The sequence below is a fragment of the Corvus moneduloides genome, chromosome 6, assembly GCF_009650955.1.
Source record: "Corvus moneduloides isolate bCorMon1 chromosome 6, bCorMon1.pri, whole genome shotgun sequence".
In the NCBI taxonomy this organism is placed as follows: Eukaryota; Metazoa; Chordata; class Aves; order Passeriformes; family Corvidae; genus Corvus; species Corvus moneduloides.
The window spans coordinates 18,998,468-19,024,726 of NC_045481.1; the positions used below are offsets into that span (position 1 = coordinate 18,998,468).

A 26,259-nucleotide genomic window follows, 5' to 3' on the forward strand; every position below is an offset into this window, starting at 1 on the left:
GGAAGGGAAGGGAAGGGAAGGGAAGGGAAGGGAAGGGAAGGGAAGGGAAGGGAAGGAAGGGAAGGGAAGGGAAGGGAAGGGAAGGGAAGGGAAGGGAAGGGAAGGGAAGGGAAGGGAAGGGAAGGGAAGGGAAGGGAAGGGAAGGGAAGGGAAGGGAAAGACATTTAGAATAGCAGACAATGAGTTATTAATATATTGTTATATTTTATTGAATTCTAAACAAAATGAAGTTATAAATATGTTCCTTTCCACTTCAATAAAACAAATGAAGCACTTAACTAGAACTCCATTAGGCTCGGAAGCACACATACCCAATATGCCCTTTCCCTGAGCTCTCACCTCTGGTGAGCTTAACATGAAATACCATACTCGTTCTGAAACAAAGTTTGGCAGAGTTTGTCATATGACTCAAATAGTAAACTTCTACCATTTTAGAGTTTTGGGATTGGATTTTATTTCCAAATAAAATGAATTAGAAAACTTAGCTATGCCATTAGACTGTTCTTGTTTGTCATGTTTCTCATCAGTGCTTTCTTTCCTCCCCCTTTCCATTCAGCCCATTGTTACTTCCTTTTTTTATAGTTGTATATTCTGTTAGGTATCACCTTGTCATTGTATGCATAAGGCTTTGGGTTGCTGCACGTCGTAGCCTTAACCTAATAGAGGTTCTCTCTTCTTTACCCAAAGGGATTTTTGCATTTAGCATTTGACAGTTTTATGATAAACTATTTCTATGGGTTGCCTTTGGCATTCGGCCATCCTTCACTGCCTGATCCCAAAACACATGGAAATCTGTGAATCTTATAGATCTTTCTTGTTTTGTTTTGTTTTGGGGTTTTTTTGTTTGTTTTTTTGTTTTCAGAACTGAGGAGGAAGTTCCAAAGTTTCCTGTTTGGGACTACTTGCCAAGCTGATTTCCAATGAAACCAGGCTATAAGCTGCTTAAAATATTTTGATTTTTTTCCCCTTTCCTTCCGAACACCTGAGAGATTCATGTTAAATTTTCTTAAAATTAAAACAGATCTACCCAGATGCCAGCCAATAGACATGCTGGAAATGGATAAATAGGTAAGACAGGAACACTGGACTGCAACACTTTTTTTATATTTCAAACAATAAAAAGTAAACTTTTCTGACCAAGTTTTTTGACCAAAATAAATTATGAAAAATTGCATTAGATATTATGCTATCTTATTTTAAGCAAAAAGTCTATAAGGAAGACAAGATTCTGTGTGTATATTGATGTTTCTCACCTTAGTTTTCATGCTGACAACAGTTGCACAAATAGAGATCAATCCAATCAACAGTTAGTTGAATTTGATAAAATTAAGATAATTAAAGTGGTTAAATCATGACATAAGAATCCAGCAGTCATTAAATATTGTTATGCATTGTTTCTTTGTGGGTTTGTTTGGTTTTTCTTGTATAGACAATGCAAGGGAAAAGGGAATAATGAGAAAAATTAAAATCAACACATATATGAAAAAAAATTATGATTGATCTAACTGCCTACCATGGCTAGAGTGGAAGGCATAAGTAAAACCTTCTAAATAACACACAAATAGCCAACATAATTTTTTTCTTTCACATTTTCTAAGCGTAATCATTAAGGTCCTTTCCATTGTCATAGCCAGCTTTTAAAATAAAGGCGTATCTTCTGTCTCTGGTTCTCTCACTGCACCTTTATGTTTCTGGAAAAAATAATCCACACCCTTCTATCAGACAAACTCTTGCTTCATTATATAGAGCTGAAACACCTCAGTGAAAGTCACACAGCATTCATTAAGTTGCCCCTTATGCATTCAATGCTCTTCTTTTTTTCTAAGTGGAGAAGCCTAGAAGGCAGACTATTAATCTACTGTAGAGAAAGCATCCCTTTCTGATTTCAAGGCTATCTACCCAGTCTCCCATGGGAGCTCAAGAGCTCACTCATTCTAATTTCCTACTGATTAAAAATCAGATTTATTTGTACTTTCTTATCCACAGGTTTGGCAAACTCAAATAATTCTTTCACTTTTGTCTCTGTCAAGTCCATTTCCGTAACTTTTTGTATTTTCAAGGGTATGGTTACAATTTTGACAGAGTGCCTCTAAATGATCAAAGAGGAGCAAATTTTCTTTCAGCTCGATAAACATGAATGAACATTAGAATTATGAGAAAATATAAAAGTTGGACAGGAGAACATTATTTTTAAAAAAATTAGCCTGGTCCAAATCTCTAAATATTATTTAAAGAGAGAACATTAAAAAATGATACAATTTATAATATAGACCCCAAGGCTCATGGCACAGCTTTAGCTTTATATTTTCTTGATTTCCATCCATGGCTTTACACAAGATCAGCAAACTTTGTTCTACAGTATTTCAAAATACTTCAAGTTCTATCTGACAACTGTTAACCCTCTTTCAATTCCAGTATCAGTTAATTATGTGTAATAGGATACAAGGGAGAATGCAAATTTTCTATTGAAATGTATTGACTTTTGCCTTTTCTGGATTAATCCCTAGATTCTGATAAACTGGTAACATCATTTGGTAAAGCCTTTTCTAGTCTTTCTTGTTTATTTATTTTAAAACATATTGTTGTAAGAAGGATAGGTAAAAAGGAAAACTGGTTTCAATTACCTGAAGAAAAAGTTATAAAGATGTTACCCTGACCTTCAGGGTCAAGAAGGAGAGGCTACATGATTACACCTCCAAACTCAGAAATAAATGAGCAATAATCTTTGCATGCTGGTGCACCAAGAGGTCCCCTTCCCAGGGGCTATTACTAGAGGGCAGAAAAACATTTCACCATGGTACAGACCGATTACCTGAAAGGAAAGAAAAAAAAAAGTCTAGGCAGATGGTATATGTTTTGAATCCTTATAAATTGGCAGCAAGCTTTCAGGTCTTCAAGAGGATTTTGAGGCAGTGAAAATATCTTGTGAAACCATTTGTCTTGCTCTTTAGCAGTGCAAAGCACCCACATCACAGATTTGTGGACTGAGGGGGATAGGAAGGTTGTCACAGCAGTCAACAACTTCAACTCTTTCAAAACATAGGGCACCAGATTAATCTTGTTCAGACCTAAAACTTTTTCTTAGGATTTAGTAAAAGAGATTTTATGCCACTTCAATAATCTCTTTATGAACAGGAAGGCACTGCCTTTTAGACTTAAGGGAAATGTTGTCAGGAGGAACAAAGACCTCTGATTAGATCTACTGAACCAGTGAAAGGTGCCCATCCAGGAAACCGTGGCCAGAAAGAGAAGGGACGTGCATTTATGAGGGACATGTGCTATGTTGAAATAGAAATGCAGTGCTAAAAGTTATGAGGCTGCTTACTGATTGATGCTATGAAGAATAAGGTGCCTAGTGCCAGTAGATTTTTTTATATCATTCCCATAGTATAGCAGAACTGGGAAAGTCTAAATTTGTTTCACCAATGGGATGCTGAAGGAACCTTCTGGTGAGAAAACTCATCTGCCAAATTGCACCAGGATTGCAAATTTAGGGTGAACTTAATTCAGCTAGGAGTCATTGTTAGGAAATTCCATTCCTCTTGTGGAATTCTTGCTTTCCATTCAGCAGACTTTGCAATTCTCAAGACCTTGAACAATGCCTGAGGAAAGACCAATTTTGCCTTTTATATATACTGTATACAATTCAGCTTCTGAGGGAGCACTGACCAGCTATATGCAAAGATAACAGCACATGGGAAAGTCTTTTCTGGATCATATACAGACATATATATATATAATTGTCTTGCAGAATTAATAATTAAGTAATTGAGGTCTGCTTCTTCTTTGCTTTTAACTCAAACAGACCCTTCCTCAGTTCACGATGAATTTTCTATTCAGTTAATTCTGCTTACTTGGTGGTGACAAATTGCACTGGAAATCTACCATGAGCTTATTTAGTTAAACACACCACACTGAAAATGTCCTAGGTGGAGTAGTTTTGAAGAAGAGCCAGGAATATACCCCCAGGATAAACGGAACTTTTTACTTGCATCATAAAATGGTCCTCCTTTCTGTGCCTCAGGCAGAAAGAATGCTAAGAAGTTAAGCTATTCTGTTTTCTCGGGTTAGAGAAGACAGTGCCATCCTCCCTGAAGCGAATGAAGCAGCTTGAGTGTATAATCATTTATTGGTGAATTTTACTAAGTCCAAATAATGAGTTGGAGAGAGGAGAGTTTTCAGGTTTTGGCTCATTCATTTTCATTTTGAAGCATATGCATATTCGTCAGCATTTGTTCATCACAGAGACAGATTTCTGCATGCTCAGAGAAGCTGGGGCTTCGCTATAGGAACATCTTTGGAATTTGTTTCCTGCATTTGTCAAACACAATTTTTATCAACCACTATTGAACAAAATAGGCTAACTATACACTTTTGTTGTCATTGTCCTTGGATTTCTCTGGTTTCAAAGGTCATTGTTGGCTATTGAACACTCCTATGGCCAGTCTTAGCATTCTTACAATTTTCAGCTTATTGCTGGACTTGTTGTAGGGAGCAGCAAGAAAAAGGGAGGATGAGCTGGAAGTCAAGGGTGATCCCAGAAAAAGGCAGTGCCCTCGGCCAGTCCTGCAGATGGGAGGCAGGGTGGACAAAAAAGGGGGCTTGGTTCATTAATATTCCCAGACATGCCAGGATGGAGAGTCAGGCTCAGGGTTCACAGGGGACTGGAGACAAGGCTGGAAAGAAGGCTATCATGCCTGTCCAATGCCCATCCAGAAGACAGGACTGGAGACCTGCACACCTCCAGCAAGTGAGTGCCTCTGGTGCCACCGCCAAGGTGACACAAAGCCCCTGCACCAGAGCAGAGTTGGAGAGAAGGAGCGCGGAGGGGGGGCTGCCAGGGAAGGATGGACTGCATCAAGGCCCATGGATTCCCCCAGGACTCTGGTTTTATGACACTAGCCACCAGTAACTGCACACCTGACTTACTAAAAACGTGTAATACTTGCTGAATACATAACATCAGCTCTCTGAAGGGCCATTTCATAAACTCACAAACAAGCTCCAGCTCTTTCCTCCGACAATAGTTAGTTTTACCAATCCATACTATCCATACTGCATAGCCTATTGCATTACATATCTGAAAGACAGAATTTTTCATCTATATATGTGTTAAGCTCTTTTCAGATGCTATCAGTGCTTCTCTTTCCTTAGTCGTTTCACTGTTGTGTATGAGATTGGACCATTTGAACAATTACCATTACCATTTTGAACAATTGTCTTATAATTTTTCTTATAGTTGATGATAATTTGACAGAGATAATTTCTAGAGTAAGGCTATTGCTTGAGACATGCAGACTTTTGCAGTCATCGAAACTGAGGAAGTTTAAGCAATTATTGACCAAAGCTTTTTGCTGTGCTTCTGCAGGTACATTTTCTGCAGCAGTTATTACTGAGATATATTCTTGAACCTCTGCAGATGACAGCAAAATATGTACTAGCACTGACCAGGGTCAATTTCCAGCTTCCTTTTTTTTTCTAGCCTGTAAACTGGTAACTGTCATTGGTTGCTGCCAGTCTAAAAAAGCTCCTCCTGTTGAGGGAAAATGAGGAAAGGGATGGGTGGACAACTGGGGGAGGTAATAACTTTAACCAGTGCTGCTTGATCCCCCACTGCAAATGAGTCAATAGTCACAGCTCTAATTTAAAGTTAAAAAAAAAAAAGTCTCTAACTTTCAAGAATGCAAATTCTCAAACTAGAAAAAAGTCAAAAAACCTAAAGAAACCCATTAAAGAACCAATACAAAGTAAGCGAACAAGATAATTATTGGAAGAAAGGAACTCCTAGTGAATATTGGGTTAGACTGCCACATCATGTCATAGATTGATGTAATGATTTCCATTAGAAATGCAGGTTTTGAATCTCATGGTTTTCAATTTTGTGACTAAGAGAAGATTGGAGTTAACAGTTCCGGTTTTATTTCACTTTTTGTTACTGTTAAGATTGCATTTATTGGATTGTTTGTTTTAATTTCTCCTCCTTTTTTTTTTAATATGTTTTAAACTGTCCAGAAATGCTGAATAATATTTGTGCCATGTGATACCTGAGCTAAGGAGCGTGTTGCAGTCAGTACCTGTGAACTCTTCATTGCCTGTAGCCTCAGGGCATTGTCTACTGGAGCTTACCTTATCCTCTGATAGAATTATTTGACTTATCTATGCTTATTTCAGGTTTGCAGGTGATGGTATTAAATTCATCATTTCCTAGGAAATTTGTTCTTGGAGGCACGTGAGTAGATCCTTTGGGAATATCTCCTCTGTTGTGGTGTAGTGGTTGTACTAAAAGAGAGACCATTAAATTGCTTTCTATGTATTTGGTTACTACCACAAATCTGGAATTCTATACTTGGATATAAATGGACAAATATCTCCTGCTTTTGCAGGGCAAACTCTATTGAGTCAGCTGAGTCAGATCACACTGACTGCACAACTTTTGATGCAATGAATCAGAGAATTGGTATAGCTGTGCCAACACCCTGTTACTTCTGGCCATGTCATGTTGTTTGACACTTTAGAGAAATGTGCAAAAAGATCCATAAACCACCTGGCCAGTTGTTCAAGTTACATATCTTGATTAAAAAAGTCATGGATGAAGAAGCAGAAGTCAGGGAAACTGATGATCTTTTTCTAGTCCAGTGCTCAGTTAGACACCTTGTATTTAACAGAACATGAAGAAGCTCCATTTTGTTTCTCCGTTTCTTTTCTAAATGATCATATTTTATGAAGCATGTGCGTACTAATCCACAGACATAGACAATTGGACTATTAAGATTCATTAAATTCATTGATTTGTCTTTTTCTTTCTGTTTCTTATCAGTCATTAATGATGCACAATGACTTGTCTCCCATTTTATTCATGTTTTCATCTATATTCCTCATATTTTATCTTGAACAAAGAGTAGTCTTGTGTCACGAAAGCTCATCAAAGTCATAATTGCACTTCATTTATCTGCATTGAACTGTCTGTCATCCGTTAGCATTTTGAACGCTCTATACATCTTTCTGCACTTGTCTGCATTCTTCCTCATTTATGTCTCCTGGACCATCCATTACTTCTTGCTAGCTGCTTTTTGCTTTTAATTTGTTTTAATTACCGGGTGTGTTTGTAACCTTCTAGCAGTTTCAATGCAGAAATATTGGTAAAGCTTTTTTTCCCACATGTACCAACAGTTTATACTCAACACTACTATTTATCTAAAAAATGAATGTGCCAGCAAGGCAGAATAAATCTCAGTATTGAGGATCTGTTATACACCACAACAGCCTATACACATTTTCCTAATCTACCTTTTATGCTCTGGACATTATCTTTGACATAGACTAAAACTCAAAAGCACTCCAAATTCTTTATTGTAAGTAATTTCTGTAAAATTGTCAGCTGATAATTATTAGACTGGTGGCCAGAAGGGGATAAGGACTGTTACTGATGATTTTCATTCCTTCTTGGTTTTATCATGCATCATGTTTTACTTTTAGTTAATGAAAATACTGCCTTATTTTTTTCTTATTATACAACTGCTTATGCTTGTCTTTTTCCTCCTAGGTACCTGTCTCATCATCTTTACTACATCTTATTTTAAAAGACCTGGCAAAACTGGGTTACAGAGGGTGCCTTACAAATTAGATAAACAAAATTTTAAGAGGGCTGCTTTGGAAGAAGTAAATGTGGAAACATTAATTTTAGGCTGTACAGATACTGTGTTCCTTATCTGTAAAATGGGACAAATGAACATGCTTTCCTTCACTAGGAAATCCTTCTTATGAGTAGGTGAAGGTTATCAGGCAGAAGGTTACTGTAGAAGGATAAAATAGCATATACCTTATGTTTCAGATTGTTAACTGATATACATTGGTATAATGAAATTAATGAAACTGTGGTGGTTTATATGAAAGGAAAACAAATGTGGATGGGTTTGTTTATTTGTTTTTTGCATTTAGCAGAGCGTCAGGCAGATTAACAGTGGTATCATTACCTCACGTAGGTGAGTTTCAGAGGCCTAGGAACTTTATTTACTTGAGCTCAGGTGAACAAAACACTATTAAGTGTTTGGTAATTCTCTAGACTAGAAAAAATATCAGGTCACAAGAAATCTGCTGAAACTCAGTTTACGTTAATATCTCTCTGTAATTAGTTTTTCTACTTTCACTAAAATTGAAATTCTTGATAGCGTATAAAAAGTATTAAATAGCACTAAAAAGAGCAGAAGCCAGGTCAAAAGGAACAAATACTTCACCAGTCTTATCTTTTCATATGTTGTTTTAATTTCAATTAATTTTTTAAATACTAGAAATACTTTATATCTTTATACACACTGTATTATAAAATTAAACAAATCAATCTTTAGCAGGTGTTATATTTTTAAAGTAGCAATGGAATCATCTAAGGGGTCTATGAAGCATTGCTAGAGTATGCCTAATTTGATTTTCAAATGTTTTTATTAAGCTAATAAGTTCTAACTGAGAAAGAACATATAGCTTGGAAACATAACCAGATAATACATCATGATGGCTAATTATCTTCAATGCCAATTATACATTTGAGTTTGTCTATCTTGACTTTTCAGCTATTGTATCCTACTACAGACTATGACGTAGGAAACTTCTCATCAGACACAAAATGGATTTGTCTCCGTAACTTCCTTAAGTAACAAAATCTTTTTTTCTCTTTTCCACTCTTTTGTTGGTTACCAGTTCCTTGTCAACTACAGCATCACACACCCACACATCTCAGCTGCCACTCTCTCATTTTCCATCCAAAACAGTAGAATACATCACCTGTTATCAATGCTGCCACTCATTCTCAAGAAACAACCAAGAAATAGGTACTTATCCAAGGCTCCTGGCAGCCACCCATGTTTCTAGTTTATTTCCTGATCTTCATCAACATAGAGTATAACATGGCTCTGGAAAAACTTCTAAACTTCAACTAGAAACAGTTAGTAACACAATGTGAACAGAACAAGTTTTGTAGTTTTTTTCACCAGCCCGGGCAGCTGATGAAAAACCAAATTCCAACTGCAGCAGCTAGAAGGAACTCCATTTTTCTGGCCCTCAGGGCCACAGATGAGACTTTATCTCTGGCTTCCCATGTTCTCTGCTTTTCTGGTGTTCTATGGAATATTCTGTCATTTTTTTTGTTCAGCTTGCCATTTCCTCCTGCCATATAATTGGTCCTGCTAAATGCTATAGCACACTCAGGCCTACTGACTGTCTCTTCTTTGTTGCTATTTAATCCCCTTTGCTACCTTACACCTCCTTTCTGCCAATAGATTGGCTGCGCCACTGCTGCCACTTGTGTCATTGAGGTTGTTGTTTTATACATCTATGCTGAAGTATGCTGTGGATTAACTATTTCTTAGCATTACTTCGTAGCTTTGACTTATTTATTGCTTCAAAGGACATAACTCTTCTCGTGTTGCCTGCTTTTTCTCTTCTTGTACTCCTCTTCCCTCCTTCTTTCCCCAACCCTTTCATTTCTTAACCTCCTTTTATCTTAGCACAGAATCTCAAGCCCTAAATCACAAAGTGCAATGTAATAAGCACAAGTGGCTGTGCTGTTATAACTTACAAAAGAAAATGAAAAAGGGTCAGGGAAAATGCCCCCATTAATCTCTGCTCTTGCAATTTATACAGTTGTTTCTGCCCCTGCAGGACAGATAGCAAAAGATGCCAACTTTCAACTTCATCCCAACCTGCTTATAGGCAAAGACAATATGAAGTGGAAGATGAAATGGCCATACCCCACAGACATCACCTAGAAATGACATATTCATGCTTTATTTTTGTCTTCCCTTTTTCCTCCCCACAAGCTGTATCTCGTAAAATTTTGTCCTCCTGTGTTATCACCACCGGTTTTTTTCATACCTAAACACAGCACGTGGTATACCAGGGACAACTGCAGTCTTCATTCTCAGGTCTGCTTAGTACTGGCAGGTGAAAGCAAAAACCCTGTTCCAGTTTGAATATCTGACAGCATCATTTAGAGCTACTGTCGGCTCTAAATTATTATTGCTAATGGTTATTGCTACTGCCTTTTCACCTAACAGCAACTGCTCAAATTCAGTGGTTTCTGGCTTTCCTACTCCTGCCACAAAACTGCCAGGGAAGTTCACGAGAGTAACAGGTCTGAGAGAGCTGTAAGCTAAGGAGGTATAGGGGCAGAGGGTGACTGGCTATATTTGGGACCTTGTCGCACAATTCCTGATCGAGAAGAGGGTCTACTGCTCTATGTAGTGGCCACCGAAAGTCTTCTTCATGAGTCAAATTGAGGTGAAAGAATTTTTAACTGGAATGGGTCCAGCAGTGTTTTATGCCACATATCCCAAGTCCTTCCCTATCTTTTGATAAACAATAGGTTTCTGCTGTTTCTGAAACTCAGTAGATACATTCTGGTCATCGTCCAGAGCACAAAAGCATTTTGGGAAAAAAGAAGGCTGTGACTAGTTTTACATTTTGGGAATGCAGTGGCCGTGTTTTGGTCATGTGTTGAGGAAGGATTATGACGGCCCTCCAAAATTAATCGACTCCCACTGCTTTCAACCAAATAATTAATCTGTCTTATATTGTATTTTCTACATGTCTGTGACCTCTCACTTGTCATTGGCTCTTCCTTCCAGAGTGAAAGAGTGACAAGATGGCTCATAGCATCATACATGATTTGAAAGATATTTACAAAAAGAACTCCCTAAAGAAAAAGATAGGAGGAACACTATAATTTACACTATTTGTGCAGCCTTCAGTGGAAGTGTGAGAAGAAGGCTGCAGGGGAAAATAAAAGTTATGAAAACTGAAAATGTGAGGTAGGGATGAAGGAAAGTTTGGGAGCAGTGGGTTTCTGAATGCTCTTTCCTATTAATTTAGATTCAGTGTACTGTTAACCAGCAGCCTGCCATTTTATTTTTTTTTTGTTTTCACTTGGATGTATTTCTCAAACCATGAAAATTTAGGGCAAACCACTTTTCAGTGTTAAACGTAAATTAAGATTTTTCCTTTATTACCTTTTCCAATGCAGTATTTTGTGAAAATAATTTTTCTCTAGTTCTTTCTAACATAGGCAGAGATCTATATATACAGAGATGTATATAACAGTGTATAGTGTACAAATGCAATGTATACACAAATAAATATATTTACATAGCCAGGGATCTGCCTGTACTGATACAGTCTTTAAGCCAAATTCAACATTTATACAACTTGTCTCTCTGTATTATCCTAGTGTGTTTGGATTAAACAAGTCTGCAGCTTTCTAATTGTCATGGTTTAACCCCAGCTGCCAACTAAGCGAAACTGGCACACTAATAAAAGAGCTAACTCTTCCTTCCAACTCTGCACAGACCGTACATCTGGGAGATGATTTTGGAAGTGTGAAGAAGTCAAAACATCACTTCCTGGCACATGTTCTACTCCAGATGAACATGTCAGCACGCTCTTTTTGATTGCTTACCTGGTGCTAGTTCTCTGTGAAGGGATCCCGTCACCACAGGACTGATTCCCACTCAGGTTAGTGGAAATTGTCAAATTGTATGTCAGCCTTTTACAAACCCCAAATCCAGCTGGGCAATAATGAAACAGAAATGCCCTTTTTAAGCCAGTGTGAATCACAGAGCATATACTCCACATCACATCTTGTTCAGTGGCTAATCACTGTATGCTGGGTGGGGAAGGAGTCTTCTGGTATTATCAGGACAGAAATTCTTCCTCTCCTGTCTTCTCAGGAGAGTATGATTAGCTGAAGCCAAATCTTCATGGACTCCAGGTTTTCAAAAGAATCCATACAAATCACAAGTCATCATGGCTGGCAGCAGGTGTCTTGCTGTGTTGAAACCTCAAAAACTTTGTTTTCTTACAGGGTCTGAACTCGCGAGTCATAAAAATGACATCAGTCTGACTGCCTGCTTGCTCTTGCCATGTTTTGCTTCTAACTTAAGAGCAGTAGTTATTTTCAGAACAACTGATCATAACATCTCTTAAAAGTTGGAAAAGCCTCACAACTGATGTTGCAAAGGTTTGATGTTTTCTCAGGAATGGTCCTTCACACTTCTGTTCTGGATTTCCATAAAGGAATCAGTTGTTCTCACTGATGTAGTCCTTAGTTTCAGTTATACCTGTTGCAAAGTAGATGGCAGATGCTCTGCATCCTCCACATCTCACTAAAGGGTTTACATTGATAGCAACTGTATTAGTTTTAAGATCTCATAAAAACAGGCAGATGAGTTTTGGCACTGGTAAGAGAAAAGTTGAATTATGAGCAAGTTGCTGTAGGAATCTCAGCAGATCCAGTGATTAATTGTGTGCCTGCTGGAATTTCTGGGGTTTTGTAGCAATATCCAGGTTTACCATTGCTTTTCATAGGTATGATGGACTCGTAGCTGAAAAGTAAACAGAATTCAAAAAACTGTTAAATATAAAATGAAGAAATAGAAGATAAATAATTATGTGACTGGATATATATTTACACAATGTAGAATAATGGTTCCAGAGAAAGTTTTCTGGCCTATTGGGTGAATAAAATGCATTTCTTAAAGGATTCCAATAATACTTTCATAGTTTTAAGGGGTAAACGGGCTAATTACTATTAAGGACATTTAAATGAGTTTCTTGTGTATATTTATGTGTGAGACCATGCTGCTAGATATGAATTTTCAGCAATTACTGCAATTACTACCTTACCTCTTAAATAGTGTCCCCTTTAATTCTAATGGAAAAGAAACAGGCTGAAGAGTCCTAAATAAGGCTTTAATTTAATTTGCTTACTTATCTTAACAAAATTTTAAAATAACTCACACTTAAAATGCAACAAAACCAGAGAGAAAGAGATATTTTTATTATGAATTCACTGAACCACATCTCTTGAGACCAGAGATCACAAATATTTGTGAAATATGTTTCTGATGGACAGACATATTAAGAAGTGTATGGCCAATATGTACAGATTGGCTGGCACAAATACCTTTGACATGGTCATTCCAAAATGTGCTGTGACTGGAGTAGTTTGTTTTCCTTGGTGGCAAATAAGCATGAAAAAGAAGATTTTATTCAGAATGGTGTGTATCAACTCTAGTAGTATCTTGTGCGAGTGCTAGAGAGAGATATGGGCATTCAGAACAAAATCCTCAACAAGAAAACTTGACACCTAGAATATCTCTTCCAGGGTTTTTCTTCTAACTGTTACTACAGTACTTCCTTACTCTAGTTCAACACATTGCTGAAATTAGGGTCAACTCATTGTCAGATGAAATTTATTCTGTCAGAACTTGAAAACTTCCAAGGATGCAGACTGTACTCTTGGCAATCTATTTAATCTTGACTTCTTTCACTGGGAAAAAGTTTTTCCCTGTATTATGAGAAGTCAAGGCGGTCGGGTGAAGCCCATGGTGACTGGAAAAAGAGAACCATCACTATAATTTTTAATAAAATGTAGAAGGGAAGACCCAGGGAACTACAAACTGGTGAGCCTCACCTCTATGCCTGGGAGGCTGGTGATGAGTCATGTCCGTCAGGGCTCCTCTTTCGATCAGTGCTCTGGAATATCTTTATGAATGGCATAGACAGTGAGATTGAGAGCACCCTCAGCAAGTTTCAAGATGACAAGAGGGTGAGTGGTGTGGGTGACAGAACAGAAGGATGGAAAGCCATCCACAGGGATCTGGACAAAACTTGAGATGTGGGACTACAAGAACATATTGGGGTTCAACAAGTTCAAATGCAGAGTGCTGCACCCATTGTCTGGCAATCCCAGACACGAGCACAGACTGGGAGAAGTAGTTATGGAGAGCAGCCTGAGGAGAAGGACTTGGGGTTTCTGGTGAATATGAGCCCACAGTGTGCACTCACAGCCCCAAAAGGCAAACATATCCTGGGCTGCATCAAAATAGGAGTGGCTAGCATGTTGAAGGAGGTAATTCTTTTCCTCTGCTCTCACGAGATCCCACCTGTGGTGCTGCATCCATCTCTAGGGTCCTCAGCACAGAAAAGACATGGACCTGCTGGAGCAGGTCCAGACGAGTGCCACAGAGTTGGTCAGAGGGATGGAGCATCCCTCCTATGAAGACAGGCTGAGACAGCTGGGGTGGTTCCCCCTGGAGAAAAGAAGGCTCTGGGGAGAATGTGATGTGGCCTATAGGTACTTAAAGGGTGCTTATAAAATAGAGGGGATAGTAATAGGACAAGGGGAAATGGTTTTAAACAAAGAGAAGATAGATTTAGGTTAGATGTTTAGAAGAAATTCTTTACCATGAGGATGGTGAGGCACTGGAGCAGGCTGTGTTGAGAAGTGGATGCCCCATACCTGGCAGTGTTCAAGGACAGATTGGACGAGGCCCTGTGCAACCTGATACAGTGGGTGGCTTCCCTGCTCACATCAGCAGGGCTTGGAACTAGGTTATATTCAGGGTCTCTTCCAAACCAAGCCACTCTGTGATTTGATGACTCTATGATGCTCTTTATCAATGTCTTTACTGGATGGAGTTGGCTAAAACTGGACAAAGTAGCTTTATAGTGTTCCAAAGAGTGGCATGTAAATGGGAATGAGAAATTGTCTTGATTCCTTGAATGTGCCCTCCTCTTGTTCCTACAGCTCAGAATGCAGTTAGCCCTTTCCGTTGCAGGTATGCACAGATGGCTCATGCTCAGCTTTTTAACTACTGCAAACTCTGAAATTTTCCTGCAGAACTGCCTGGAACCAACCCATCCCAGCCTGTAACACTGCAAGAGGCTCTGCTTCCCATGCACAGGCCTTTACATTTGTCTTTGCTGAATTTGATAAGGTTCCTGTTGGCCCCATTCCTTCAGCAGTCTGGGTCCCTCCACCCTCAACTGTATTGACTGTTCCTCCCCTCCTTGTTGTCACCTGCAAACTTGAAGAAAGGGCCTCATCACCTCCTTCAGGTTATTGTTAGAGGCACTGAACAAGACAGATATGTAATGCAACATTAGTGTTTAAAGAATTCAAGTAGCTCTTTGTGTCTTTCTGGTTCTGACACTCAAAAGTCTCCCTCCTAACTGTTCTTAACTCTGACCAGCTGAACCAGGGGCAAATTGCTGGCCTCTACACCAAAAAATGTCTTTTATTTCACTGAAAATGTTGTCTGAATGAAGACCAAAAGATTGTGTCATTCATAATACTGGGCATTCTTTCAACAAAGGGATTTCAAGAAAATCTCTGGTTCAGCAAATGCATAAAACAGAGTCTTTTGATTTTCATAGCTGTACAGCGCAGTACTAGCAGGGTAAGCTTGGTGTATAATTATCATTTCTGAGAAGGATTTGAAATAAAAGATCTTTGTGATGAAATATGTGTTCTAAAATGTGAGTGCTATATTCTATGGATTGTCATTACTTTGAAGTCTTAAAATAAATAAATGTTTCCAGAAGCAAACAGGCTATTTAGATGCCAAATTCTTTTGTTTTTATAAGTGTCCCTTTGAATGCATAGAATCCAGCATTTAGCACTTGGCATCTAATTAACTTGTTATCAGGGAGGAAGTCACGGAGCAATGCCATTCCCCATTCTCATAAGTACCAGAATCTGTTTTTAAACTGTGGAGGAAGAGCACTAATAATAACAGCTTTCGCTGCTTAACTACTGTTTCCCTTCCAGCTCCATACCATACCTTAAAAGAAACCCTCCCCCTAACTCAGGGGAAAAAAAAAGGCAACAAAAAACAAATCTAAAAAAACCCCTCCTTAGCAAGATATAACCCTCAGGATTTTTCCCATTATTAAAGTGTATTGTTCTTTTATTCTGCTTTGAGAAACCTTTTTCTTAGTACATTTTTAAGCTAATGGAGATGAGATTCTGGGGAAGATGAACCAGGGAGTTTGCGTATTTTCTATAACTAGACTTCCAGGAGACCAATTAATTTTAGCTGGAATGATGGAGGGACAGTTCTGTTATTCACCTTTTCAAAGTGCAGAACAGGCTTTGCTTGTATTGAGTAGGCTCATCAAATTTACATCACCATTTAATTAAATGTTTGTAGCAATAATTGACCTCAGGAGTAAGTAATTTGGTAATAAATAGATTCCACTGTTTCTAAATACTATTTTACTGACTCTGAGATGCTATTCATAGGCTCATAGCTTTGCCACAAATCTCATTAGCAATTTACTTAAGTGAATATTCCATTGTAGAATTGATAGTGAATCAGAATGAAGTTTGACAGAGATTTCAGAGCATGGTCCAAAAGAAAAAATAACATGCCTTTCTCTGAAACTTTTCAGGGACAGCTCAAAACTGAGATATGAAAAAAAAATAAAAAGAAAAACAAGCCAAACCCTGATTTATTTAGTGTCTTCATGTTTTTCTATTTTTTTTTTTTACCTGCTTAAATAATTGCTTGAAGAATTTGGAGCATATCTCAGTTTGAGTTCAATAGTGTTAAAAATAAAAATGCAGGACCTTTTTATTAGTTTTGATGAAATACAGTGATAACCTCGAGCAACCAAAATGGACACACATTTCACGTCCTCCCTCTTCCAAACTATCGATTTATTACTCTGCTTTTGTTTAAAACCTATGAGCTAGGTTCAGAGGTGATGCATAAAATGTGTAATTTAGAGTCCTTTATGCTCAGTTAGACACCTTAAGACCTACTTACACTCACTTACTAGAGTATAAGTCAGTGAAATGGAGTGTAAATTGATGTGATTTACGTGTGGAGGAGCTGGCAGAGTGAGAAGGTATTAGCTATAGGAGGGAATAGACTTTATGTGAGTACTTTCTAATGCTCAGCTGGTTTTCTTGCTACTCCTCTATACCCCTGAATAAAGATGTCTACTTTTGACTGCTTAAGCTCCTGTGCATTCAGTGAGAATTTCTGGGACAAAGGCACTGATGAAATATAAGAAGCCTGATAAAAGTTGTGTGCTGAGGAGTGAGTATGGGGTTTATGAATAAGCAACTAGAGGCTATGCTTCCCATTCCTCTTTGCAGTTAGGTGTAAACCCAGCAGTTCTGTAGTTACTTGTAATGACTCTTCTCATCTATGGTTCTTGCTCTGCTTTCTATCAGGAAGATTTTTACATCCAGTGCACACTGCATGTTTTGCCCTGATGCCTTGTTTGACAAGCTGGCAGGTAAGAGGAAAGCTCCACCATATTTTCTGTGGGATAAGAACATGCACCTGGCAGTTACCACGTTGCTATAATTTCACACTCATACCCTGCGGTAAGCTGCTCTTTTGCCAAGTGAGCTACGTAAAACCTTGTCAGCTTCCAGAATTGTACCACTTGAAACATGTCAGTTGAAACACTACCAGTACAGAGGCAATTCCTGCAGGATAAAGAACCATAAATCTATTAATCTCAGTTTCTACTGCCTTAAAAAATCTTCTGATAGTAAACCAATTTAGTAATTAAAAAACCTCCCAAAACCTGACCAAAGTACTTAGCCCTAGATCATAGTTATAACATAAGCAAGACTCATGTTTCAAGTTAATCTGAAGTACAAAGAAAATAGGGGGATAAAGCATAAAGAACAAAGGAAGAAGAGTAATGGAGATATGAGCTATCCTAGTAAAGATCCTGGGAAGACTTTGGTCTCGTCTCCTCTGGAAAGTTTTGGAGCATATATACGTAAAGTGTGAAAAAAAACATAACAAAAATATGTATCCAGCTTTTGTTTTGCTGGCAAAACCAGACGCAATTGTTCTGGCCAAAAAATATTTCAGCAAGTGTTCTTCATTTTGCACAAAGATCTAACACTGTCTTTTCTTTTTTTCTTTTTTAATTTATCTTCTGTTTTGTTTTGGTTTTGTTTTTGTTTTTCTTTAATTCTACATTTTGATAGAAAGCCTTTATCAAATCATTATTGTGATGTAGTTATATATTTTATTACACAAGATGATAAAGGTATTCATATGGGTATGAGCTATATGTAAGCTTTTTGCTAAGTATATTAGTATTATATATTGGTAAAGTTAAATTTTATAGACAGAAAAAATTAAGCCATTATATGAACTATAACTTTTACGTACAATATATTTTTTTAAAATTCTATTTTGTTTTTCCCCCAGCCAAACTGTAAATAGGCAGCTAACCACAATAAGTAAACCTACTCTAGGATTAAACTGCTATTTCAGTTTGCATTCAAATCTCAATTTATACTAAGAAGATTCTGCAGTGCTGCCAAAAGCTTTTTTGGTGCAGGAATGAATCCAGCTAATGCTTGCTGAAACTGTAGTCAAGACAAAGAAAGTAATTTTTTTGTTACACATTAGAATGATCACATGTTCCAATATAAATTCAACTCACTTTCTATACACTATCTTAATCTTGATTAGAATTATAATTTTCATCCTTTTTTTTCACTTGTTTCTAAATGAAATCTTGCAATCTACCTTGAATTTACACATGTGCATTTCCCAGATAGTAATATTCATTCTAAAATGATGAATATTAATGTTACCCAACTCATCTATTAAGTCCTTCTTTAAATAATAAAGACATGAAGCCATCAAAACTTTTGCCCAATTGGCGGCTACAGTTACGGTCCATTTTCATCTCATTGTTACATCGTATCCCACAAATAAACAAATATTTACCTCATTAATAATTAAAGAAGTATCCTATATGTTTCTATTTCAAAATAGTTAACATTATATCTTAAAACAATTGTTTTAAAAGAAGTAAATATAATTGAAACTAAATATGACACCAAGTCTGATTTTATAAATAAAAAGAAGAGTTTGGGAGATCATGTAACTTAAGAGAAAATAAGGGTTTATCACATTGCTCTTTGTTAAAAAAGAAGTATGAAGTGCAAGGAATAAATTTAGAAGAAAGAAAATATGCAAGCTAGCTTACATAGTATATCCCCAAAGAGGATAACGAATATGAGGCCGCTTGGACTTACTGCTGATGTTCACGTGAACAAATCTTTATTTTAAGGGAGACTGACTCAGCAAAGCAAAAAGCTACAGCAAATGTCAGCGAAACAATTTTCTATGAACCAGCAAGGCATTAAAAAGAGTTTTTGTGTGTACGTGCAGCTAAAGGAACCAGCACTCCACCCCCACAGGTGCTCTTTCACTGGCTGTGGTCAGCAGGATCACTTGGGTGAGACTGGGGCCAGGCGCAGAGTAGCCCCGGCTGACCTGAGAGCTTGTCATAGCACAGTCAAATGCATGGAAGTGTTGATTTGCCAGCACCACTGTGACATTTGAAAAGTATGGCTGTGGTGTTGGAATTAACTAAAGGGAATATAATTATCTATGATATTTGTGTGTCTCCAGTTACTGTGCTATTTTGGTGTCAGCCGTAGAGCTGGGATAATGGCAGTGGCCCAAGCAGATACCATCTTGAGATGGTTCTTCTGAATATAGAAGGAGAAGTTTTTATATTTCTTTGTCTTCCTGAACTTTCACTTTTTATAACCTGGGGATACCAAATTGTGTCCCTAAGATTCACACTTAACATGAAAAAAGACAGAAAATAAATAAGAATTATGGAATTTATTTCATAGAGTCATTGGAGATATAGATCCACCTTGGCACATATTAACATAGGAGTTCAGGAAGTAGATTCAGACTATGAACTCCTGTAAGACGAAGCCCTAGAAATACTTTGTAAAGAATTCACTACCTAGATTTAGTACTTTTTCTTTCTCCTGCTTCATTTAATCAATTTTATAGGGAAGCTTTGACTAAAATTCTATCTGAATTGTAGGGTGAGGCTTTCATTCATTTGCATTTGAGAGCCTTTGACCAGTTAAATTTGGAGATACCAGAATTCACAAAACAAAATTAAAAGCAATTTGTGAACACCTTCATTTCCTCACAGTTTTAGTAAACAACTTCAACAGTTTTTCCACTAAATTCAACAGCACTGGTATCAGTCATGGGAAGAATTGTAAACCTGAATAACTGCCTTTAAGCTGTTAGCAATGCTATGTAATTTAAGAACAACAAGGTTTTGAGTGCATTAACTAATTTTCTGCTTTGTAGAAGCCTTAATAGCCCTTGCATGGGTAAATTAGGCATTTTCTTCAAACATTACCCTTCTATTTAAGAAGTTCCTATATATGAATAAAGCGTGCAACAGTAGCCAAATCCATCTGCTTGTTGAAGCTAGGATTCTTTTTTATAAAGAGAGTGCTTAGTCATTTGTAGCTGTTTATTGCATAGTTGCTTATTGACTATGATCCTGACTTACTTGAGAACTGTTTTTAAAAAGCAGATTCATTGCTAGAGTGTTTTCAAAGATACCTCACCTTTCTAAGGTATTTCTGCACCTTTAGGATTTGAAATATTTAAAAGTCTGATGCCTGAGGTTTATAAATTGATGTAATCCTGACTTTTTGTTCTTGTTCTTTTGTTTTAAAGGGCAGACTGTTGTATAAATTTTTTGTTCAGGGATGCATATTTTTAGGATGAAGAAAAATACACCTTCAAAGGTATAAAGCCATACTAAAATCTAGGACCCACATTCTCTTATGATTCAACTACTGTATCTTCACTGAAGTAAAAAGAGGTGCTCCAGATTGTCAGAAGTGTGAAATGAGAATAGGATCCTTCCCTAACATGCATCACTGTGAATTTTAACACCATACATATGTCTAAAATCCAAAGAAATTCGTATCTATATTTGGCTTTGGAAGCACATGAAATTTGAGTGAGCAGTTTTCTTAACCAAGAATCAAAATAGCAGATAAAGATATCTAATGCTGACCAAAATCAAATAAAAATGGCATATGAATCAGTGAACAACTCATACTACGACCTCGTTGATTGATTCATGAATAGTTTATGTTTACTCTCAAACTTCATATTAAGCAGAACTATTCCTGATTTTATGATGTTGCCTGCATTGAAAACGGTATATTCCCCGAGAGGTCTCTTTTGGGTCAAGTTTTTGCTATTGTGTTCATCAAATAAATTCACATTTGATACTATAGAATAAGATAAGGTAATCCACTGTAGCAGTATTAATGTTGCACCTCACCACCTGTAATTTGACTTCAGCTCTAAAGGTCACTACTGGTATTATTAAAAGAAAAGTGTATTGAAGTGTGTTGACCTAGGAAATGCCTAGACCAGCGTCACAGTAAGCCAGGAAGGGAGAAGCCTTTCTAAGGTCTAGTCTAATTGATTGGAAGTTATCAACTGTCCCACACAAAGGGAGAGCTCATGAACATTTCTCAGAGCAGAAATACTCATTGAGATCTTTAACAAAAAGCAGAAAAAGTCTGTGTTTCAAAGGAAATGAAATAGTCAGTGGGTCTGTCATATCCTGAGTTTCCTACTCTCCATCTTTTTACCTGTCTAAGATTGTGATGGCTATATTTTAGGTTTGGGCCCATGCCACTCATGATCTTGCTGATCCTTTCTTCTTTTATCTGATATCTCAAGCAACGAAGGACAACCACACACTACTAAGAAGAAAATTACTCTCTCCAGCTCCCTTTTCCTTGTGCCTGTAATATCTGCTCGAAAGATATGACATGGTTCTCAGGAAAGATCCATTTTCTATACGTATTAGCTAATCCCATTAAAAACTCCATGGAGTACTTTTCACTCAGGCACACAGAAGAGCAATTTTTCACTGTTTGGAGGGCTCCATCTGTATTGTTTTATTAAACAGAATGCAAAGGAACAATCAAGCTCATTTAAAGCACTTTCAACAAAAGATCTCACACATATGGAACCACAGACAAATCCCCCCATATGTCAGTCACTAAGTCCCTACAGGAACACTGATTTCACAGCAAGAATGGTGGTGGACTCTGGATGTCCCTTCTATTGCAGATTACTGCATGATTCTAAGATTGTATTTTGGTTTTCTTTGGTCCAGGCTATGATGCTTAGGACTGAACTTGGACCTCTCTGTTACTACAGGAAAAAAAAATGTAGCCTCAAGAACAACTTCCTTAAATGAATCTAGTAACTTGCATGCTCAGGAATCACTGAGTAAATAAAAAGAGTATGTGACATGAATCTACAAAACATAAGAAAAAAAGTGCATTTCATTTCACCATTAAAACTCACCTTCTTATCCTTGGAATTCCATGTAAAGACAATTAGTGGGCTAGCCAAGTAAATCAGATCTCAAGTCATAGTTTAGAATCTCAGAAATCACAGTGTACCGCCTGACTGTTGATGTAGCCTGGTGTCCCACCCTGACAGCACTGCATGGAAGCCATCCATTGGGTATGCTCTCACTGTTTTCAGGGTCTACCCTGGTCATCCAGGTTAAGAAAGTAAAAAAATAGAATATAAGGAGGTCTTTCTTTTCTTCTCTCCCTTCTTGACTATTTGGATAAGATTAGATGGGGCAATGTGAATGTCAGTGGTGACATCTTTCCTTGTTTGTCTACTTTGGATAATCATTAGTCCAGAGTTTGGCTTGACTTGGATTTGAACTCTGATTTTCGCCTCTTGGTATGTTTTCAGCTGCCTCAGAAAGATGACAGGATAAGCGTAAAACTCTCCTACCAAGGACACAAGCAGACTACAGCTAGCACAAGGCATACACTGTGGCAGGAACAACCACAGCTGTTTCAGGAGCGCTGAAAGCTCTCTTTTTTTGGGGTGGAGCTAACGAGAATTAACTTGGAGAGGGAGGAAAAAAAAAACTAAAGAGATACTACACTGTTGCAGCAATGATTTTTCCAGTTATGTTTTATAGACCAAACTACATTAGCCATTTCTCCAGTATTTGCATCTGTGAAAAATGAAGAAATAATTCATGAGTTCCAGGAAGAAGTTAGAAATGCATTTATAAATTTATTCATTAGAATTTTTCCACAGAGAACTTGTAACTCCATTTTGAAGACTTGACACATTAATAAAACTGCTGGAAGGTTAATCTCTGTGCCCAGTGTATTTCTCATATCATTATTTATGCCTTCTTAGTACAGTGTCTTTGTAATCTTCCTAATTAAACTGTGGCTATGAATGCAAATTTTTATTTTGCTGTTGTGTATTTTAACAATGCTTAGCATCACTACATGTGTTAATTATGAGCAGAGCAACATCATTTTCTGGGTCTAGGGACTATTAAAAAGGGTATCAGTTGTAAGGGACACCGCAGATAGATGGAAATAGTGATTCTAGTCACTGTTCCCTACTGAGACAATGGCTTTGCTCTCATGTCACATTCTTGTGACAGTGAGTAAGTACTGAAAGAATGAAATAAGCTCCAAATTTCTGTATAGCAAAAGCTGTATCTTGAACTTTGCTCTGAACTTCTGATCCCATAGAGATAATGTTCTTCCTAGTGCTGCTGAACTCCTAAGCTATAAGTAATGTCCAAAGAGCCATCTCTGCACTGTCTTTTCTCAAGAGAAAACTTTCTATTTTGTGTCCATGAGTAAAAAGATAGCATCTGAATACTACTTTTAAACACAGCTTAGGAATCAGCTGCTCTACTTCTCTACATATCTCTGACTATATTCTGAAGTACAAAGGAGAAGAAAATTGCCTTAGTACCTTTGAGGGTATTGCCATTAGACACTAATGTTGCTCCTTTTGGCACAGTGCCATAGATAAAGAGAGACGGGCAGAAAATATCAACTTATCAAGGACCTCAGCAGAGTGAGATAATTATATACAACATATTTACATAAATTATTTCACCTGCTTGCTTCATTTCCTATTAAATAGCTCTGGTTACTCTTATCTCCTGGGGAGGGTCTTCTAGGGATCACCCTCATGAACTGTGATAGCATGCATTCAACATTAGCTCAGCATTAGCTCAACATTTAGCAACTAATAACACTGTAATTTCTGAATTGGGATTGAGAAAATGTGAGTTATGGCTCACAAAAAGTACAGTGTAGAAAGATTTTATGATTATTTAAAGGTATGACTTCTGAAAGTTGCCTGCTTTTTCACTGCTGTTCTATCTTTGCATAGTCACAGATTTCATAGGAAGATACCTGTTGCTCAGAGAGAGGGTCATGGGATCTTATGCTACAAATATTCTTTCTCCTCCGAGCCAAGAAATTTTAACCAATTTACAGCTCAGGGCTGTTGCTTCACTGGACAGCTGGTTGTATGTATTTATTTCAAGTCAGTGTCCTCTTTAATTTCCCTTTAAGTTCTCTCCCTTGGAGTAGCTCATTAATGGAGTAGTGGACAAAACCTGTTAGGTTTTACCCCCAGTGGCCCTAATTCTTAACTAAATATTGTCAGAAATAAGGATTGACTTGCCTGAAATAAACTGCAGCACAAAACTGGTGGTACAGAACGATAAGCTTACAGGTGCTTTACGGCATACTTTTAGTCCAGTGGACTATTTACTTTAATGACAGCAAGGGCAAGATCAGTGTTTTTGTATTTTCTGAAGTGAAATTATCTTAATATGCATAATCTTTACACAATTTTAGGAAATCTGTGTCCGCTTATTTATTTTTATTTTGCCTTTTTTTCCTTGATTTTTCTTGCAAGGCTTGAGTAAAATATATGTCAGGATCTTTTAAATCAAGACTGGGGGAGCAGAACTCCTGCAAAGTGTTAAATAGGTCTGCCACTGGTACAGAACTTTAAATGCTTGAAACAACATGAAATGCATGAAACAACAACAAGTTCCAGTAGTGATTAATAAGAATTCATGACTGATTTTTAGCTGGGATATCAGGGCTATAAGTACAGTCTTAGTACCTTAGTGACTCAGTAAATTAAGACACTTCAGCTTCCTCTTTACAATTTTTTTTTTTTTTTTGGTGGCCTTTCTAACAATTTGTGGGCAGGTAATCTTCTGGATGCTACATATCCTTGTTCATGAAACTAAAAATAAGTTTGGTTGAACATAAAGTGTGAACCATTGCACTATGGTGTTTCAGCCACCCTTGCTTCCTATTTCCAACATCCAGATATACAGCCCTCCTTGGCAGAGTTATCAAGGTTCTTTTCTCTTAAGAGAGTTAATTTATACATATCAGATTTCCTCTAAGGGTGAGGCTTCTAAGTAGCACCCTGCTTTTTACATAACTAGGACTCTGGGAGTGGCTTTCTTCTGTACTCTTTGATACTGGCATACTGGCTTTCCTGGGCTGCCCTCTAATTTGGAGTGATTTTGGTGAGACGAGATTAAGGTCTGTCATGCCAGGGATTTGCATGAGCACTTCTTCATTCCATATGCGGCACTTTGGTTTAACTTTTGATGGGAAAGTAGAACTCAGGGTGTCTGACCTATTTATCCCTTTTCTGTTCCTTTTTTTGAGATAAAATTGTCATACAGATTAATTGCATACAACAGAGTATGTGTGTTTGGTTACTGTGTCACTTTTGGTAAATCAAAGAGAAAAATCTTTTGTAATCAGCTAGCCTTTAACTTAATAACACTTTTGATAAATTGCTTGTATACAATAGGTTAACAAACTCAAACATTAAAGATTTCAGTTCGACACTGCTGGAATGAATCATACAGATGCAAAAGGCCAAATTTACAATTCTTTATCTGGAGTAAAGAAAAAAAATCATATCCGTTTCAGAACCTGCACTGACTGAATAAAGAATTTCAAATCTGGCCTAAGGAAGTTAGAGATATGCTTGAAGCATAACTGTTCTTTACACCATTTACAATTCCTTTACCAGAGAGTTTTAGCACACTGTGGATCATTGTTTATTGTATACTACCATTAAGAAAGACCTCTTTATATTCCTTTTTTTTCTCATTTCTTTTCCTAATTTATGCCCTTTTCTTGTAAATTTTCAGCTTCCCACATACACAACCCCCTTGCTGGATCTGCCACACTCCAAAACCTGAGTGACAACAGGCTTGATAACCTTTGGGGTGGTGAAAGATCTGGCGAGAGCAAGCCTCCCCAGCATGCTCATCAGGTTAGTAAGGATACTGTCATGCATGGCAGTGCCATATATTCTTGTCAGCCATAAGTGTAAAGTGATTGCAGCCAAACCTTTCCTCACAACAAAAGGAGGAAAGGCTGAAAAACCTTCTTGAGATAGTGAGTTGAAAGATTGTGATGCTTCTTGTTTCTATCATTTGCACACTGTAAAGAGGCCTTACTGTGGCTGTAAATATAACCTATTTGAATTTTATAGTCTTTTACGCTGCTGGAACAGTGTGCTGAGGCTTTAGGGCAAACATGAAATAAAGCCAGCTTGTTCCATTAAGACCTTCATTCACCTATTTTAGGGATTTCCCTCTCAGAAAGATCATGGAGGTAAAACAACTTTACTGGGTAACCCTGACTGCACAAGGGAAATATCTACTTCAGTCTCCCCAGTGCTCAAGCACACCCTGTCTTCAGCAACTCTGCGTGTGTGTGTGGGTGTGTGGACACCTATGTCCCTCCTC

General features: G+C 37.5%; 1 long non-coding RNA gene across 3 annotated transcripts in view; it reads left to right on the forward strand.

Annotated features, from left to right (window-relative positions):
- The first annotated feature begins 159 nt into the window (after window positions 1-159).
- LOC116445850 overlaps window positions 160-26,259 on the forward strand; it is a 31,584-nt gene continuing 5,484 nt past the window's right edge. The window contains exons 1-2 of one of the 3 annotated variants that reach the window (XR_004240902.1): window positions 160-11,499; window positions 25,657-25,781. This is a non-coding gene — a long non-coding RNA (uncharacterized LOC116445850). Of the gene's footprint in view, window positions 25,782-26,259 lie in introns of all 3 variants that reach the window. The other 2 variants (XR_004240904.1, XR_004240903.1) reach the window with 2 other exon arrangements.